At 41.3% G+C, this 13404-nt stretch overlaps 1 protein-coding gene across 2 annotated transcripts in view; it reads right to left on the bottom strand.

Annotated features, from left to right (window-relative positions):
- The window catches only part of RHOH (ras homolog family member H), a 49207-nt gene extending 36138 nt beyond the window's left edge, over positions 1-13069 (bottom strand). The window contains exon 1 of one of the 2 annotated variants that reach the window (XM_055111289.2): positions 11933-13069. The gene's annotated coding sequence lies outside the window, so the exon portion shown is untranslated. Of the gene's footprint in view, positions 1-8367; positions 8658-11932 lie in introns of those variants that run through there. The other variant, XM_055111290.2, reaches the window with a different exon arrangement.
- Positions 13070-13404: the final 335 nt, after the last annotated feature.

Below are 13404 nucleotides of genomic sequence, written 5' to 3'. Positions count from 1 at the left end.
ATTCTGAATTCATGTATAAGAATACATATATAGGCCTTTTTATATTATAAATACAAATATTATATATATATATTTTTTGAGACAGGGTCTCACTTTGTCACCTTTATCACCTCATACATTTCTGTTGGGCATTTTAAGTTGTTTCTTGGTTTCTCTATTATTAGCAGACACCATTGTGTTGAGAAGTCTTGCTTTTATAATAAAACACCTTGCGTTGTTGTCTTAGGAATAATTCTTAAACATGGTCAAAGACTATGAACAATTTAAAGCTGATCATTCATGTTGCTGCCCAAAACTCACAATTTTTCTGAAAAAAGGCCTTTCGAAAGCCTCCTAAAAAAATTCAAAATAATAATTGAGAACAGAGCATATTAAGTGGAGAGAAGAAGGAATATTTAGCTCGTTTTCCTGACTGGCTGATGATATTGTTTATAAATTGTACTTTGGCCAATATTTGGTAGGAAAAGAAAAAACTTGATTATAATTTAAAAGTTTCTAAGCAAACCTTAAAGACTATAAAGGCAACTGAACTTGTTATTTATTCTGCATTTTAGATTGGTTACTAATTTGTTAATGAAACAGTTCTTAAGAGTTGTTAAGCACTCCCAAAATTGGCAAAGGAAACAAAAAGTAACTATAATTAATGGATAAAATAATGAGCTACGTACCTGTTGAGAAATAAAACCAATCACGACCAAATTTATAAAGGAAGGAGCACTAACATTTAAATTCCAAATAGCTCGAGTGATTGTAGGGAAATAAAAAGAGTATGATCATTTTAGTCCTCCAAAGAAAGGACAAGTAAATCAGAGGAAGCTGGAAGATAATATAACTTTTTAAGGTTGGTCGGTCACAGGTCCAAAAAAAAGTAGATATAAACGTAGGCTGAAAACGCTGGTGATTTTTTTTTTAACACAATTGTACCATCTAGTTTTTTTAAATTATTATTTATTTATTTATTTGTTTGTTTTTTGAGACCAAGTCTCACTCTGTTGCCCAGGCTGGAGTGCAGTGGCATGATCTCAGCTCACTGCAACCTCCGCCTCCTGGGTTCAAGCAATTCTGTGCCTCAGCCTCCCATGTAGCTGGGATTACAGGTGTGAGCAACCACGCCTGGCTAATTTTTGTATTTTTAGCAGAGACCAGGTTTCACTATGTTGGCCAGGCTGGTCTCGAACTCCTGACCTCAGGTAATCCATTCGCCTTGGCCTCCCAAAGTGCCGGGATTACAGGCGTGAGCCACAGTGCCCGGCCACCATCTAGTTTTTAAACAGAAACCACAAGCATCTAGCCCCTGCTGGAGGAGAAACTTTAATTTTTCCTTCCATATATGTGTGTGATGGGTCTTTCCTGGTGACATATTAAGTGGGTAGTACTTGGGGAAATCCAAAACTATTAGTTTGGGGTTTGAACTCTGGACCGACGTTTTACGTAGAACCCTCCTGCTGCATCCTGAAAACCATCCATGTGTTTTCATAGCTCTAGAATGTAATAGAAACACTGCCACAATCTACATTTCAATTGCTTTTCCTGAAATGTAGAAGATGAATAAAAAGGAAAGATAGCTATAGGACTCAGAAAAAATACTCATAGTTGCCTTTTGTTAATTCAAATGATCCTACAATTATTAGCTGTATTTCTGTCACATTAGGAAGCAATGTTTATGCTTCTTTCTATAGATTTTGCACATCGTGGAGGAAAAACACTAGGATGATGACTTTTTTTTTTTTTTGAGATGGAGTCTCAGTCTGTTGTCTGGGCCGGAGTGCAGTGGCACGATCTCTGCTCACTGCAAACTCTGCCTCCCAGGTTCAAGCAATTCCCTGCCTCAGCCTCCCGAGTAGCTGGGATTACAGGTGCCTGCCACCATGCCTGGCTAATTTTTGTAGTTTTAGAACAGACGGGGTTTCACCATTTTGGCCAGGCTGGTCTTGAACTCCTGACCTCGTGATCCGCCCGCTTCAGCCTCCCAAAGTGCTGGGATTACAGGCATGAGCCACCGCGCCCAGCCTGATGGCAATTTTAATACATAAACACTTACAAATAAGATGTATACAAGTATATTTAACCTAAAAGGCGTATGCCATATTTGCTACAACAAATATCCATTACTATTATATTTTTAAAGTAGAAATTATTATAGATATTTCTCTGATATTGCTGGATATTCTGTGTTTAGGAATATAGTGACAATATTGTTTTGGCACATATAGGAAATTGTGGTATTGTCAATAAGTAAGGGTTTTTCTGGCTTTTCCCCTCCTATTTCCTGTACATGCCTCCAACCCTCTCTCCTACTTCCTTATCACATGAAGAAGACAGAGAAAGACTACTATTGATATAATTTTCAGCAAGTTACTGCCCAAAGAGTAGAGCTTGAGGAAAATCAGGTTTTATCAAGAAAAAGTATACCAAAGGGGACTTTTAGGCCCCTTAAAGGTTTTTGTAATAGATTTTACATCATTTAAATTTGACTCTAAATATATTGAGTTTCCTTTTCCTTGTTAGAAGGAATAATTACAGGCATTCTTATGCTTCTCAACCACAGTTGGGATCATTTTCAGCTCAAAACTGGAACAAAGACCAGAAGAATTTTTTGTGGCAACTGAGAAAAAAAAATGCAAGAAAGGGAGAAAAAGGTTCGTAGTAAGGGTTGTATATTTAGAGTCTCTCAAGAAGGTGACAGCTGGACCTGGAGGGAAGACAAATTAAAAGTAGGGGTCCTGCCTGAAAGAAAGGAAAAGAACCAAGGAAGAGATTTGTGCCAGTCCATTCTCTGCATGGGCAACTAGGTTGCTAGACATAATGACCTGGCAGGGGAAAATAATCTCCAGGAGGTAAGAGGAGTAGAGACTTTGCTACCAGCCTTTGGTGTACATGGAATATTTGTGTTTTGAGGGCTGTGACTGTATGATGCAATATTATTATTAAAATAGATATTGAAACTTACAAGAAATGTAGTCATGGATGTGCAATAATTAAAATGGTTATAGACGTTAAGGCACACTGATTACTGGAACATATTTGTTATAGATTTTCCCTTTCTATCTCAAAGACAGATTTCCAATTTTTATGCTATCCCACACCAAGAGAACCTTGACTCGCCATGTATTTAGTCAATTTCACATTCTTTTTCTCCGGAGGGATGAAGATGAAGTGCGTTTCTCTTTCTCATCCAGTGTCAATCCACTGTATGACTGTGACATGAGAATGTGGCCTCATCTTACCACTTCCAGTAGGGTTGGCTAATTTAAACAGACGGGTTTGGGGTAAGTCTCCATACCCTGCCTGATACCACAGTCTGGGAGGACAGGAAATGAACAAAGCCCTGAGCTTTCAGCTGAAAACACTCAGTTCCCCAAATTGCAGGTCAGATACCCACTAATGGAAGATGACCAACAGGGCTTCTGTGATCAAAAGGCTACACAGGAAAAGAACTATCTTCAAAGTTATCAAAGCCCAACCAGATGTTCAGCTTCAGATAAGACAACTACATCTTACACCCAGAAGCGAGCACTTTACCCACCGGCTAATGCTAATGCCTTTCACCCTAAAAGCAGCTGGGCTGGGTATCCAGTACGTTGCTTAGGGGCATCAGCTGACCCCACACTACTCACTACACTCTAGAGTTGGCCAGATCAGTGCTTACAACCTGCCTGCATTTCTTTTTCTTGTAAACTGAGTCTCACTTTGTTGCCCAGACTGCAGTGCAGTGACACGATCTTGGCTCACTGAAACCTGTCTCCTGGATTCAAGCGATTCTCCTGCCTCAGCCTCCAGAGTAGCTAGGATTACAGGCTCATGTGCCACCACGCCCAGCTAATTTTGTATTTTTAGTAGAGCTGGGGCTTTGCCATGTTGGCCAGGCTGATTTCGAACTCCTGACCTCAGATGATCTGCCTGCCTCGGCCTCCCAAAGTGCTGGGATTACAAGTGTGAGCCACCTCGCCCGGCCCTGCCTGCATTTCTTGTGCCACCCAAGGCATCACGAGCTGATAAGTAAGACATTAAAGTGGCATCTTGAGAGACTGCTTTCCCAAATGGGAACCGACCCTGGCTTCACATGAGAGAATTCAGAACTAAGGATTTAGAGCATTAATCATATGTTATCTGAAGGGAAACAACTCTAGCCCCACATGCTACTCATTTTAAGGATCTGATGCTATAAAACTACACATGTATCCGCCATCTTACCCTCATTTCAGCCATCAATTGGAGAAGCAGCATTTCTGTCTTTAGGGGCTTAATCTGATGTCAGTAATAACCAGAACTTCCTCTGCAATGCTCCCTCTGCTGAGGCCAGAGCTCCTCACATGAGGCCTCTAGATCCCTGAGAGTCCATGAATGGGTTTTAGAGGGTCCTTATATCCCCTAGGACTGTGCAGCAAATGTTCATGTCCCTGTATGAGAAAGTCTTTGGCTCTCATCACCTTGTCAAACGAATCTGTGACCAAAAATAGTGATTAGGAAACATTGCTCCAAAGCACAAGCCAATCAGTCCATGAAAAACCCTGTTAGGTGGGGAATAGAATAGTCAGCGCATGCTTGTAGAAAGAGGTCTGATTTCAGGCGTTAGACCCTTGCACATCCAACAGACCCTGTGAGTTGCGCCTCCAATGTTAAGATGGGTTGTTAACTTATCCTTGATTTACCACATCATGTCTCAAGAGATTAGAGGCCCTGACGATGGGGAATGTGATTAAAGTAAAAGAATCATCTCCACTGTAAGAAGAGCACGAGACACTGAAGGCTATTTGAAAGCTATTACAATCACTAAACTTCCAAAGCCAGGTGAAGCAGATAATCTCAGAACCGTGGCTACTGCGATGTCATTCACTTTCATATGTTTATTTTGTGATATAATGTTGTTGTGGCGTAAGTCTAATTGTTATTACTATTTTGAGTGCTGAGTTCTGTATATAAAATACTACATTTCATCAAAAAATAGACTTTCTTTTCTTCTTTAACATAATGTTATCATACAGTAAGGTCCAGAGTGTTTTCTGTCCGTAGCACTCCCATATTCTACCACGGGTTTAATAACCACCGCTCGATGGCCTGAAATAGAATGTTTATGGGTCCCAGACTCTCCCCATGACCATCTTTCTCTGTGCTCATAGTTCCCCTAGTCACAGCTACTTTTAATTGGTTCAAGTGCTGGACAAAATTGTTTAACTGTGGAAGAGGATTTTGTGCCACAAACTATATTCCTTTAAGGAATATCGTAAGTACAGCTTCCTGGTTTTTGCTGTTTGTTTCTATAACAAATAAATAACTTGTCCCTCTGGGCTTTCTCTGTTTTCATTCCCCTTTTACATTATAAGTCCTTCAATTCTGAGCCTTTAAGTAGCGGCTTCACCTTCAACACACACACACACTCTCTCTCTCTCACACACACACACACACTCACAGATATACCTTCCCTGGACAAAACCAAACTGTTGCATTTATTCCACTAGTGTTTCTCAAAGTGTAATCTGCAGGCAATTCACATCAGAGTCTTCATAGGGTGGGAGGATTTGTTAAAAATGCATATTCCTGCCAACCTCTAGACCAACCGTATCAGAATGCATGGAGATGGAACCTGGATGCTAAATTAGTTAACTCTTCCCGCACTCATCCAGGTGATTCTTAAACACACTAAAACTTGAGAACTGGCCGGGCGTGGTGGCTCACGCCTGTAATCCCAGCACTTTGGGAGGCCGAGGCGGGCGGATCACGAGGTCAGGAGATCGAGACCATCCTGGCTAACACGGTGAAACTCCGTCTCAACTAAAAATACAAAATAATTAGCCGGGCGTGGTGGCGGGCACCTGTATTCCCAGCTACTCCGGAGGCTGAGGCAGGAGAATGGCGTGAACCCGGGGAGCGGAGCTTGCAGTGAGCCGAGATCATGCCACTGCACTCCAGCCTGGGCGACAGAGTGAGACTCCATCTCAAAAAATAAAAAATTTAAAAAAAAACAAAAATAAATAAATAAATAAAACTTGAGAACCATTGCTCTACAAAAATCATTTCCTTTCTGGTGTCAGCCCCTATTTTTTTCAGGTCAAAATGGAGTTATTTTCTTATCCATGTTGTTCACCTCTGAGATCAGCGTCTCCTTGTCTCTTCCTAAGAAACCTTCTCTCCCCTGTCTCTCTGGCCTTTGATGGTAGTTTTTCTCTGGGCTATTTCTCAGTCCTTGCAGTCTACTTTTAGCAAGTCCTCAGGACACAGCTACTTACTTCTTCCTCCTCCTTAAGCTGCTCTAAAGAAACCCCTTTAGCATCCACAGCTCACACTGCCTAGCTCCAGACTCCCTTTACAATACCCTGCCCAGGGATTCACAGTAACATCTATCGGTTAAAGGTAAAGCCCCATGTGGTTCACAAAACTCATAGCCTTCCTCCTAAATGTTAAAACTACTCAAGATCACTTATTAACAGGTGTTCTCCACATTTCTTAAATGAACACACACCACGACTACAATAAACAAAATAAAAACAAATTCTACTATTTCACCATTCTAACATACCAAATGCTGTCATTTTTTTACGGCTCACATTTAATTCTTATTCACAACAAAATCAGAATGTAATTAAAATTTTTAATTCTGATTTTCTAACCTAACATCATATCAAACATATTTTCATAACCATCATAACTATGATTTTTAATGACTTTAAAAGAACCCATGGGCTGTGCGGTGACGTGCCTGTAATCCTAGCACTTTGGGAGGCCAAGGCAGGAGGATCACTTGATCCCAGGAGATGGAGACCAGCCTGGGCAACAAAGTGAGACCCCGTCTCTACAAAAAAAATTTAGCCAAGTGTGGTGGCACACGCCTGTGGTCCCAGCTACTTGGGAGGCTAAGGCAGGAGGATCAAATGAGCACAGGAGGTCAAGGCTGCAGTGAGCTGTGATTACACACTGCACTCCAGCCTGGGTGACAAAACAAGACCCTGTCTTAAAAAAAAAAAAAAAAAAAAAAAAAAAAAACTCATGGAGTTAATGTTGCCAGAACTCCTATTGCTTAGTGTTTAGGGTATTTTCAGATTTTGCTGCTATAAATGATAATACAGTGAATATGTTCATGCATATTACTTCTTTTTTCTTTGAATTATTTATTCAGAATAAATTTCCAGGGGTGGAATGAATGGATCAAAGTGTATGAACACTTTAATGGCTCTTGATACATATCGTCAAATTGCCATATTTGTATTTTACACAGTTCCTCAGTAGTATGCTAGTAAACGTTTAACAACATGCTTGCCCCCTGCCCCCCCAAAAAAAAGGTGGGGAGCCTGATTTATTGTGTTTGCTGATTTTCACAGTGTTCTTTTACCATAGCCAATTTCAAGCCACCATCATGACATCGCTGAATGCAAAATTGAAAAGAGATGCTCAGATAGCACAATATTATATAGCATTTCCATCACACAGATAAAGAGAAGTCAATAACTTCACTGGCTTGGAAAATTTCTGAAAATATTACAATCAGCACTTGCGAGCAAGCCTGTTCTAGAACACCACTGTAAACATCTCCCTTGATATTTTGCAACAGCACATCTTTTTTTTTTTTTTTTCATTGAAATCATTGAAAATTCACCCTGTTCCCATCTGTGTGACAATGAGCATGCTTTTAGGTCCATAGATGATGCAAATAATGAATAAAACAATGCAAAAAAAAGGGGGGGATAGAGTGAACATCTAACGCCTGTCTGGGTTGAATAATTCTGTCTACCCACCCTCAGGCATTCATTTTACCGTGCTTTTTTCCATGAGGTCATGTATACAAATGATTCAATCACTTATTTACTTAACGAGGCACTGAATGGATGACTATACGTAGTTCTCAGGCAAATGTGATGAGAACCGTATCTTCTATTTCTTAACCACTCTCTTCCTTGGGTTTCTTTTCTACGAAATGGGGAAGAGGTCACTGTGACTTCAGTTTTACGAGAAACTGAGTGCAGAGATAAGAAAGGTTCAACTTATGCTCTAAGAAGCACTTGAACATTCAGTAATGCTCTGGAAATTTCTTCCAAAAGCAATTCATTAGTATTCTATTTTACCAGAAAAGAATGTGATTTGGTGCTTTCGCTTGAAAGCAACATCCCCTCTTTGGGCTGCCCCGGAATAATATATAGCTTCTACATGTATACAACACTTTGGTTTTTTAAATTAGTGGCACCGTATGTTTGCATGTTAAAATGCGGGTATGACTGAGCTAAACATCCTCACATCCTTGACCCAGTCACCCCACTCCCGATAACTCATCTCAAGGAATAAACACAAAACAAAGGAAAATACTTTCTGTGTGAAGATATTAATCACAATAGAGAGTAGATCAATTTGCCTCATTTCAGCACTTATTCAACTTACGGTTTCTGGGGACCTGGTAGGAGAGCTCTGGATTCTTGGTTCTTAAATCCCCACCTGTAAAACGACCACTTTCCAAGTTGTTTTGGGGCTTGTATTTTTTAATCACACAGATTCCTGGACCTCACGTGAGGGCTGGGGTATGAGACATGGAATTTCAGTTTCTTAAAAGCTCCCCAGGTGGTTTTGCTGTCCAGCCAGCTTTAGAAACCACTATTCCACACTGAGACGCCAGACACATGATCATGGTCTCTGAACAACTGTCCACATCCGGGGAACAGTATGACAACTTCTTGTGCAAGTCGTCAAAAGGTTGTTCAGGGCATTCAAGCAGTTGCTAGAGTCAAATGGCTAAAGAGCTCACAGAGGAGCCCTAAGTTTCTGGCACCCTTCCACCCCCCTGGGGTCATCCTTTCCCTCTCTGACACCCTCCTTGCTCTCACAGCCCACCGCAGCCCCCACACTGTCATGCTGCCTCCCAGCCTCCACCTGTGCACCCCATCCTGACTTGTGCCCATCCCTTTTCATACACGAAGCTCCAGAGTCTCCTCCCTTAGGACACCAGTGGGACTCTAGAAGGAACACTATCACCATTTGACTCACGTCATCTGCACACATAATTAGGAATCCCCTGCACAATTAAAATGCCAGGTGGATTTGCATTTTTTTAAAGGAGGCTTTTAATCCAAAAAAATATTTATAACCTAGAGAGTGGAATGGGGAAGCAGGATGCTTTTTAATCCTGGCTTTCACCCAGATCCAAACATCCCAAACCCAAATAAGCACTCACTGCCACAATGATCCCCACTCCTAAGTAGAAATGGAATTTTAGCTGTGCCTTGCTAGCACTAAAATTAACACATTGTAAGATAAAATAATTTAATTTAAACTGGGCAAGGAAGAAAGGTCATGCTCTCTGCCTCTAATGAAAAGCACCTCTAGAATTCCACCCCAAGCATTCAGAGAGCGACGTCAACCAAGGAGGCCCACAAGTAATGCAGCAGATACTCAGAGGACCTCTCTCATAAGCTAGAGAAACTGTTACCAAACGGCTTAAAATAGCGGTTTCCAAGTTTGTTTTCCTTCTTTCATATGTATTCTCACTAGAAAAACACCCAACCCCTGTGCCTTGTCCATATTTGGTGCTCAAAAAACGTTAATTCCCAGCCTCTGCCTGTCACCCTACTTTCCCTGGAAAGGAATGTTGGGATTAGGAGAGTTAGCTTTGCAGGCTTCTTGCTCTTAAGCCAGGGCTCATAACACCTTCATTTGTGGCAATAGCCAAGTCCTTAATAAGAATCGTTAAGAGTTGCATCTATTGAGAGATTTTTTTTTTTAATCAGGCACTAGGCTACATGCTTTACATATTTTTATCTCATTTGATCTCTACAACAACCCTCTGAGGTAGGTATTTTCAGTTATTATTACTGTTATTAGAGCTATTTTGTGAATTTTTTTTTAATCTGAGCATTGAAGAAGCTAAGTAACTTGTCTGAGGTTCCCACAGCCCAGAAATGATAGAATGATAGAATGGGGATTCCATGCAAAGTGATCTGGCTCAAAAGTTGGGTTCTTATTCACCGTGCTGTATGTTTGTTATTATACGGGTTCAGATATTTTATGGTCCAGAAAAAAAGTGTCTGAATTATTATGATCTACTGTCTCTTTAAACAACATCCAGAAAAAGAACAGAAGCATATCCGTGCCATCTCATTTAGACATGCAAAGAAAGTAGCACATATTTCATGGAATTTGGGGACTGGCTTTTGAGGAATAGAGACTTGCTTATCATTCATCAACCAACTCGTTCTCCCAAGAGGAAGGCCACTTTAATTCCTGGATAATTAAAGGGCCTCCTTAAAATGAAGAAACCAGAGGTGGAGGTCTTACTGGTACCCCGAGCCACACGAACCTTTCTCTGCATAAATTATGTCCCAAGGGAAGACAGTAGAGGGCAAATGGAGGCCCACAGCCAGGCACAGGGATGCAGAAAGCAGCCCCAAGTGGGAAGAGGCCACGCTCGACAAGCTCCCTCTCACATGGAATTCTGCTAGTGCCGTGAGAGCCGAGGAGGCGCAGCCGCAGGGCAGAAGGAGACCAAGGACTATTGAATGGGGTCACTTCTTCCCAGTGCCTGCGAGGTCCTCGCTTTTGTGTCCACACCCTGTCTAATCTGATTTCCTGCAATGTGTAAAACAAACTGTCTTCTCTTCTCCAGTGTCTCTTCAACTGGCCTTATCATCTCCAGGTCAGTCTCGCCTTTGTGCCTTTGCCCACAAGGTCCTCCCAGTCTGAAATCACCTGCCCCTTCTCCTTCTACCGACACTTCGCATCCTTTCAAAGCCCAGATCTTCCCGACAACTCCAGTTTGCCTCCAGTCCCCAAATTCCATGAAATATGTGCTACTTTTTTTGCATGTCTAAATGAGATGGCATGGGTATGCTTCTGTTCTTTTTCTGGACGTTGTTTAGAGAGTCAGTAGATCATAATAATTCAGACACTTTTTTTCTGGACCATAAAATATCTGAACCCATATAATAACAAACATGCAGCACGGTGAATAAGAACCCAACTTTTGAGCCAGATCACTTTGCATGGAATCCCCATTCTATCATTCTATCATTTCTGGGCTGTGGGAACCTCAGACAAGTTACTTAACTTCTTCAATGCTCAGATTAAAAAAAAATTCCCTCCATGGAATTCACAGAACTCTTCAAGCCTGTGCTGCCCCGCTCATCACTGAATTCTCATCTTGCATTGCTTCCTAAATTTTACTTCTTATCACAACTACCAGATTATAGGGTCCTTCAAAGTAGAGATTTTTAAAATATTTCTCTTATATCCTCCACGGCACCAGCTTAGAACCAATAAGGGGACACCAACTACTTGTTGCCTGCTTGAATACGTCAAAGGCAACTTTCATTTAGTAAAGCACCTAAAACCGGTGATTTCCCAAACTTTGTTTAGTTACAACTCAGGCTACTGACTGGTACCTCGTAGCATATCTTCAAATCAAACCACCTCAGAAGAAAGATTAAATTTAATTTAAAAAATACATGTTATACATCATAGAGCACTTTTGGGAAGTGGGCATTAACATTGGCAATAGGTGAAAAACACAAGCTAGAAATTCCAGATTGAAATCTACATCATTTAGACTTCGGTTCTGTTTCTTTTCTGAACTAGACAACTTTAAAATTCATATTTGCACAACTTAGAGCATCTTTAGATTTACTTCATCAAACCTTGGGTAGTATTTAAGCTACCCATACAGTTGAGCTCAGCCACAGTCACAAGCATATGCATTCTCTAGAATATCTGGAAAACCAAAAAGCCAACTATTGTAACTTTTCATGTTTCAAAAATCTTGTTAGGACTGTGGTGAGGGGCAGTGAATATCAAAGCAACACTCACCCCCCCGACCCCCGTCCCCCTATAAATTGATTCTACACCTTACAGCAGGTAGATCAGAGTCATTACGATGTTTGGCCTAGAGTAAAAGCTAAATAAAATTAGAAAAATTTCTTTTGACACCAAAGAAATACTTTTAAGGAAGCAAAATCCTTACCTGTTGCAGAATGCCGAAGAAATGTCTTGACAGTAAAATGACTGACTCCGGAAATCAAATTTGTTCAACAAAAGGAGGTGAAAACAAAAGCGGCCCAAGCCTTTTCACTGTGGTTGATTTCCTCATAGGATCAACCTCTCCCTCGTTCCCGAGAATATTAACTGATTCACACTGGAAGAACTGAAAATACAACAGTTGGGCTGGCAGGGAGTCCACCCCAAGATGGTTGGGTTAGTGTGTGTGAGGCAGCAGGAGCAATCCGAATGTGACAAAAGAGATTAGCAAGTTCCTGTGCCTAAGTCAATTTCCTGTAGCCGGCTTCTCCGCAGAGGGGGTTTCATTTGTGTGGGTTTAGGGGGGTGTGTGTGCACGTGCGTTTCTCTCCATTAGAATATGAAACTTCCCCAGATCAGAGGCAGAATAAGGCCTTTGCCGCACCGCTGGGTTTGAGTTTAATTTATCCCCCACCCCACTCCGAGACTATGTTTCTCTCCCCCTTAGCCCCATTTTCCTCCAGCAAAGCCCTACGTAAAACTGAAGAAAGGAAGACTGAAGAGTCCAAATGATTCCTCATGGAAGTAAAATTACCAAAAAAAAAAAAAAAAAAAAAAAAGTCCATGCCACTGACCAATCTTGGTTAATTTGAGCTTAGGAAACAACACCTTAGAACGTTCCCCCCATCAGCTTGGGGAAAACAAGAGGTGGATTGTCTGCTTCGCTTTGCTGCATTAAAAACTATCAAATATTTTGCAAAGAACAGACGCAGGCTTAGTGAGAGTTCGAGCAGCCCCCTGCCGTGCGTCCACCCCTGTATGGACGAGCACCTGGGCTGGGAGTTACCTGGCGATTAGTTGTTTTTTCAGACTCCTCAGCGTTTCATTATTTGCCTAAAAACACAAGTTTACTTGTTTTGTCCTAATGGGCAATCCAGGTGTAGAGACCATCTGCAACTACTTAGGTTATGGCTAAACGCCTAACCCAACAAATTGAACTTTTGTGATGTGGTCACAACCCCCTGTGCCCCAAATCCCCGAATAACTAACTGTTGATGCTACTGCTCACGGTGATAGCTTGGTCAAAATACCTGCCGACCGTAAGGATAAAGTCAACTCCATGCCTTTTATTTTATTTTATCAGTGCATCGGCCCCACACTCAAAGATTTGAGTTTAATTGAGCTGGGTTGGGACCGGACATCAATATTATTTTAAACCCCTCTGATTATTCTAAAGTACTGCTGCCACTCTAATGGATGAGAAGGAGGAAAGAACATTCCATGTAGAGGCAAATAGTATGTGCAAAGGCCCTGAGGTGGGAAAGAGGTTGGCATGTTCAAAGAAGTGAAAGCAGATGACTGTGCTTGCAGCATAGTTGTAGAGGGAATCGATGGTACAAGGTGAGCATTCTTATCAATAGACACCCAATTACCAAGTTCACAAGATTTTCACATGAACCCAAGTGTCAATTTGTTAAT

Source organism: Pan paniscus, chromosome 3 (genome assembly GCF_029289425.2).
Source record: "Pan paniscus chromosome 3, NHGRI_mPanPan1-v2.0_pri, whole genome shotgun sequence".
NCBI lineage: Eukaryota > Metazoa > Chordata > Mammalia > Primates > Hominidae > Pan > Pan paniscus.
Note: the sequence above shows the minus strand (reverse complement) of the source record. Positions and strands in the feature narration are given on the sequence as shown.